The 6,978-nt window shown below is 43.5% G+C and overlaps 1 protein-coding gene across 1 annotated transcript in view; it reads right to left on the bottom strand.

The window, feature by feature from the left end:
- Positions 1-6,978, bottom strand: part of LOC128685785 (integrin alpha-PS2) — a gene marked incomplete in the record, with an annotated part of 489,877 nt that overhangs the window by 295,260 nt on the left and 187,639 nt on the right.

The following is a 6,978-nucleotide window of genomic DNA, read 5'->3' as shown; positions in this document are numbered from 1 at the left end:
ACAGTGAGGGAACACACTAGCAACACTGATACAGCAAGAGTGAGAGAGAGAGAGAGAGAGAGAGAGAGAGAGAGAGAGAGAGACAGAGAGAGAGAGAGAGAGAGAGAGAGAGAGAGAGAGAGAGAGAGAGTGAGAGAGAGAGAGAGAGAGAGAGAGAGAGAGAGAGAGAGAGAGAGAGAGAGAGAGAGAGAGAGAGAGAGAGACAGAGAGAGAGAGAGAGAGAGAGAGAGAGAGAGAGAGAGAGACAGAGAGAGAGAGAGAGAGAGAGAGAGAGAGAGAGAGAGAGAGAGAGAGAGAGAGACAGAGAGAGAGAGAGAGAGAGAGAGAGAGAGAGAGAGAGAGAGAGAGAGAGAGAGAAACATCCACTACCACTTACAGACTTAACAACAGGGTGTCCACTTAGCCTCAATAATAACAACAGACAATAATAAACTATATAAGAATGATGTAATGGAAAGAAGGATGACTGTACTATAATATTTGTAAATTACACTGTTGTAGCTACAAGTGGTAGAGGCTGGGGCTGGGGCTGGGGCTGGGACTGGAGCTGGGACTGGGGCTGGGGCTGGGGAAGCTGGAGCTGAGCTGAGGCTGGGACTTGGGGCTGGGGTGTACTTAAAGGGTCGTATTCACCAAACTGTATTCACTGAATTATACTTTCCATGGGAGGGGTTGAGTTTGAGCTCTTGACCCCATTCTAAATCACACCTACTTTCCAAGGCAGCGGTTATGTTTGCAAGGCTGACCGTGTATGTGCATGTGTAATATATATATATATATATATATATATATATATATATATATATATATAATATATATATATATATATATATATATATATATCTTTGATATATCCTTTTGATGTAGGTTGAGAGAGAGAGAGCTCAAGCGATTTGATAAATGCGACCATTAGCACTACTTATCTTGTTTTGAAAGTTCTCATTATCCACTCTATCATTTTCATGGCTGTCGAGACATTTGTCTTGTTGTGTTTATTGGCTTGTATACTTTAGTGATGTAATTACTGTATGTGTCCAGATAGACAAAGAGACAGACTCTGTAATATAACACTAAGTACTTTACCCCTCCAAGTGTCTTGGTTTCCTCCTGGTCTGTACTCTCACTTTTATATTTGTTTCAACCTTCCTACTCTCCATCTTTATCATATTCGTTACATTACATTTATATTCTCAGCAGAGACACGTCGGAGTCTTGCTCTTCCGCCAAATGCTTTATATATATAAGACTATTATGCAAAAATCACGAACAAGCGATGCAAGATACGAAAGAAGTTACAGGGGGGGGGTGAACGTAGCTCTAGACCTTCCGTGCTACAATCATCAGGAGGGCTTGCAATGTTGATGTGTTGATTGCAACACGAAAGGCCTAGAGCTACCTTTCAACTCCCCAGGGTCGTTTTGCAGAGTATGAGCACTCGACTTGTACCTGAGTTACTCCACTCATCACTCTTCTCTTTCCTACTGTTTCTTACAGTTTCTTACTGTTTCTGTCTTCTATTCGCATAATCCTCGAGTCACTGCTGGAAAAGTTTCTTTGCTATTTTTTTACAATTAGTTCTGTTGTCTTTTAATTTACAGAGCAGATTCTGGCGGGGCGACGTGTCAAAGGTCTTCCCACAGTCAAAGAAGATGCAGCCTACCCACCCATCTTCATCTTGAGTCTCACACGTCCCTAGTGAGTCTGTGAGTTAGCACGTGTCATCCCCAAATCCACATCTTAAGCAAAACATCTCTAAAAGAAATATATGTTATGATAAATCCGTGAGAGTCCTTCAATGCAGAGTGATTCGTGGAAGCTGCAACATCCGGTCGTCACTGACATGATGCACTAACTACCGCCATACTCTTCCACTATCACAGAACACAGTATATTTTAAAGGTGAGCCGTGAATATACTCGCCAGTATGCGCATGCATACTTCTGAACGCGATGCACATATGCGTGAGTGTATCTGTGTATATATGTGCGTGTGTGGCGAGCACGCGTGTATGTGTGTGTTTATGCGTGCGTGACAGTACGGAAGCTTCTGAATGAGTTCCGGAAGCCTTTATGAGAGCACGCATCACCTGCGCCACTAACACGCACACACGCACGCAGGTAAGTTACCACATGTATACCTGAAAGGATCTCCAAGGACATGCAGGCAGACAGACATACAGAATCACAGACAGGCAGACAAGTAGACAGATGAATAAACATACAGACAGATAGATATATAAAGAAAGATGGCAAGGAGACAGACAGGCAGGGAAGCAGATAAGACACGCAGGCAGGAGGCAGGCAGGCAGGGAGGCAGGCAGGCAGGCAGGCAGGCAGGCAGGCAGGCAGGCAGGCAGGCAGGCAGGCAGGCAGGCAGGCAGGCAGGCAGGCAGGCAGATAGACACGCAGGCAGGAGGCAGGCAGGCAGGCAGGCAGGCAGGCAGGCAGGCAGGCAGGCAGGCAGGCAGGCAGATAGATAATTTCTGTAAGGGAAGTCTGTAATAGAGCCTGGAAGAAGGAACAGAATGGAATAAAAGCGAGAAAGACTGGAATACAAGTACAGCGGGAGGAAGAAGTACCTTTGCTATACCTTTGATGAGTTCCCAGAGTTTTTCTACTCTCCCTTGCCTGGTTAACCAGGCTGTTGCTGCTGGCGGCCCGATGGCCCACATATCCAAAACAGCCGGGTTGATTTGGTAGAGAAAAGAGACGTTCACAGTAATTTAAAACCTTCATTGGCTCTAAACCACCGTAAATAAACCAAGAAAAACCGTATCAAGTGTAAAACATTCCAAGATTATCTCTTTGGACCTTTACTGTGTGTGTGTGTGTGTGTGTGTGTGTGTGTGTGTGTGTGTGTGTATGTGTGTGTGTGTGTGTGTGTGTGTGTGTGTGAAAACTCACCTAATTGTACTCACCTAACTGTGGTTGCAAGGGTCGAGACTCAGCTCCTGGCCCCGCCTCTTCACTGACCGCTACTGGGTCCTCACTCTCCTGCTCCATGAGCTTTATCATACCTCGTCTTAAAACTATGTATAGTTCCTGCCTCCACTACATCGCTTGCCAGACAATTCCACTTCCCAACAACTCCGTGGCTGCAGACATACTTCCTAACATCCCTTTGACTCATCTGAGTCTTCAGCTTCCAGGATGTTCCTCTGGAACATCCTGTGTGTGTGTGTGTGTGTGTGTGTGTGTGTGTGTGTGTGTGTGTGTGTGTGTGTGTGTGTGTGTGTGTGTGTGTGTGTGTGTGTACTCACCTAATTGTACTCACCTAATTGTGACTGAAGAAATACTTCCTAACATCCCTCTGACTCGTCTGAGTCTTCAGCTTCCAATTGTGACCCCTTGTTTCTGTGTCCCCTCTCTGGAACAACCTGTCTCTGTCTACCTTATCTATTCCATGCAGTATCTTGTATGTCGTTATCATGTCTCCCCTGACCCGCCTGTCCTCCAATGTTGTCAGTCCGATTTCCCTCAACCTTTCTTCGTAGGACATACCCCTGAGCTCCGGAACTAGCCTTGTGTGTGTGTGTGTGTGTGTGTGTGTGTGTGTGTGTGTGTGTGTGTGTGTGTGTGTGTGTGTGTGTATACTCACATAATTTTGGATACCTGGAGTTTACCTGGAGAGGGTTTCGGGGGTCAACGCCCCCGCGGCCTGGTCTGAGATCAGGCCTCATGTGGTTGCAGGGGTCGATTCATAGCTCCAGGCCCCGCCTCTTCACTGGTGTGTGTGTGTTCTCTAACATTCAAACTCATCCTCCCAATTAAAGGCACAGTTTTTTACTGACTCCAGACCGTCGTCGATACAGCCACTGACACTAAAATTCTGAACGTTCGTCTTCGTGTTTTTTTTCTTTAGTTCAATTTTCAGTTCGAACATTAAAAGAGTATTACATGTATCACTGGATTTATTTGTTGGTGGAGTCGTTTGTAACTGATTCAATTTAGATGACTGACGTTAACCTAACCTAATTTACCCGAGAATCACGGTTCACTCTGAACCTCTTTCAAAACTGATTCAAGACTCATGGTTCACCAGCGTCCATCACACTTCAGTAAGTCTCATGGTTCACCAGCGTCCATCACACTTCAGTAAGTCTCATGGTTCACCAGCGTCCATCACACTTCAGTAAGTCTCATGGTTCACCAGCGTCCATCACACTTCAGTAAGTCTCATGGTTCACCAGCGTCCATCACACTTCAGTAAGTCTCATGGTTCACCAGCGTCCATCACACTTCAGTAAGTCTCATGGTTCACCAGCTCTCAGTAGTAGTAACCAGTTACCAGTAACCAGGAGGTACCGTTGACTCAACGACCAACCGTCTCTGCCTGAGTCACTATCTGAATTCATATTGTGCTGACCCCAGCAGTATCAAAGGCCCCCTCACACTGGGTACTGGGCAGCCGGCTGGTCAGTGTTACGTGTGTGAGCAAGGAGATAGGCACGGCGGCAAGGGCTCTCTCCACATATCGCAATTATACGTAATAACAGCCTACGTGAGTATTTCTTACCTAATCCACGTGTCGAACTCCCACATGATAAATGGTGGCACCGGTGTGGAGCGTGGATTTACGTTTTTAAGGGTAATTCAAGACGTTAGAAGGCTGTTTTGTGAGTGGCGGCAGGGTCAAAGGTGAACCACCCACCACCAGACTACCCTCACGCACCACCTCCAGCCAGCAGCCTCACTCCCCTCACAACCTTCAGCCTGCAAGCCTGTTGCAGCCGTTTCAAGCTTCCTGGCTTAGTTCGTGTGCTAATTGCTTCAATCTCCGAGGGGTTGACCCGGATTTTGCAATTAAGCCAGTCAGTAAGCCAGACTGTGGAAGTGAACGCCAGTCAGCCTATCATCCAGCCTGTCTCCTGTCATCCAACTGCTCCTCCGTGCTTTGTGCATCGTTACACGTCTTCCAGTCAGCCATTCTCGTGGGGTAAGCCAGTCAGCCAACCCAGCTTCTAACCCAGCTGAGAGAGAGAAGTAAGCCACGCAGTAAGAAGTAAGCCAAGTTCCTCTGAAGTATTGTCTATATCGCTTTGTGCTCCCTGTTGGATGCTAAGAGTGGTTTTCACCATTCCTGTGGCATAGAGTGGGTTATCAAGCCACCTTCGTGGGTAGTGGAGCGCGCGCCAGTGCGTCCGCCAGAGAGTCTTCTCCCCCACCGCTCTCCCTCCACACACACCCACCACCACCACTCTACTCACACCACCCCACCACCACCACCACCAGCCATCCACCCATCTACCTGTGGTTGTTTGCACCCTTGTACTGGGTCCTAGTACTGTTTTGGCTCACATAATTGGTCAAGAGATTGTAGGTGAGTGCCAACGATACCCAATTATGGAGTCCACCGAGTGAGCGCATTTCTTCCGACAACAGTGAATGTAGGAGGCGTCAGTATCACCGCGCGGGACACCCTACCACCCGCCCCCATCACCAGTAATCGCCCGTCTACTACTCCAGACTTCAGTGATAATTTTCTTGAGACATTTTTCTTGCATTTAAAGACAAGCCACAAGGACTATTGCTTGTGTGAGACATTTATAGTAAATTGCTTGTGTACTCTAAACCTTGTGTTTTCAGTTTTTCTTTGACTCGTTAATTTTTACAATATTTTTCAGTGTTTTCACTTATCTTATATTTTTTTATTCTGTGTTTTTTTCTTATGCTACTCGTCTGTAGTAAGTATTATTGTATAGTGTACCAGTCAGTCACTCTGTGTGCAGATTCATTTTTTTTATTGTATTCTTTCAGTGTTGTGTCATTGTATTTCATGCAGTGATATTCACCCCAGTATACTAAATTATCCATTTATTTCTATGTGTGTCTTTTTTTTCGTATGCCAGCAGTGTCTCATTCCTCTAATTTTTTCGCAGACTGTGTACCATTATTTTTGCCAGCAAATTTTTGTCGTATCAATCACAGCAAGATTTTGTTGTATCAGTCACAGCAGGAATTTGTTGTAAGAATAAACTAATACTGAAGTGTGCTCCGTCACTGTAAGTGTTATATTACCTGTTTTGTTCCTGTGTTTTATTTTATTAATATTTTTATAATTCTTGAACAAATTCACTCTTGATGCAATTTCAATTACTTTTAACGTAAAGTGTTTTCCTTACTCTGAGTAAATTGTTTTGTCTAATTTACAATTAAGAGTTAAAGTGTTCAATCAGTTAATTTTTTTTTTTTTGATCTTCATATTTTAATTTTATCATGTAACCTGAGTTTTCCCAGTGACACTTTATTACTGCAGTGATTATTTCTACACTTTATTTTGTTGCACTTGTTCAGCAGTGAATTATTTCCTTCTATTGATATTTTTATGAATTATATTTTAATTTTGTCTATGCATTCTTAGAAAATACTTAAATTTCCCAGTTAACAATTTAGTAATTTTATTTTATACTTTTTACATTGATTTAAAATTTAATTAATTAATTTCTTTATTAGCAAGAGTAAAGACAGCTCATTTTGCATTTAATTCAGTCTCCAGTAATATTTTTACTTGTATATTTCAATGTAAATTTTTTTTTTCTTGGTCAATAGTCCTTTAAATTGAGTTTTCCTTCCTCTTGCAGTGTATCTTAGACATTAATTTTTTATTAATTCTGCTGAATTACTTGTATATTTTTTTTTATTTCAATTCTAGATTTTTATATCATTTTATTGTTCATTATTTTTGCCTTATTTGTTCTCGTGTTACTTTGCCATTATGTCTCACATACCGTCAAGTGGTACTTTAGTGAATGTCGACACTCAGACCTCTCAGGCTACTGCTGCTCCTGTCATCAGTCCTCACATTCCCTTACTGACTGACAGACAATACCTAGCCCTCGAGCAATGTGTTTGTTCTCACAGCTTGTATCTGAGATTTGTTAAAGTGCTGCGAAATGTGAAGTTCAGATTAAGTTCCTATAGATCCGTGAATTACTTATTAACGTAGCCGAGCGGTCAGGCACTAGTAATACTGTCACTC

This window comes from Cherax quadricarinatus, chromosome 1 (assembly GCF_038502225.1).
Source record: "Cherax quadricarinatus isolate ZL_2023a chromosome 1, ASM3850222v1, whole genome shotgun sequence".
Lineage (NCBI taxonomy): Eukaryota > Metazoa > Arthropoda > Malacostraca > Decapoda > Parastacidae > Cherax > Cherax quadricarinatus.
The sequence above is the reverse complement of the archived record's forward strand: the minus strand, read 5'-3'. Positions and strand labels throughout refer to the sequence as shown.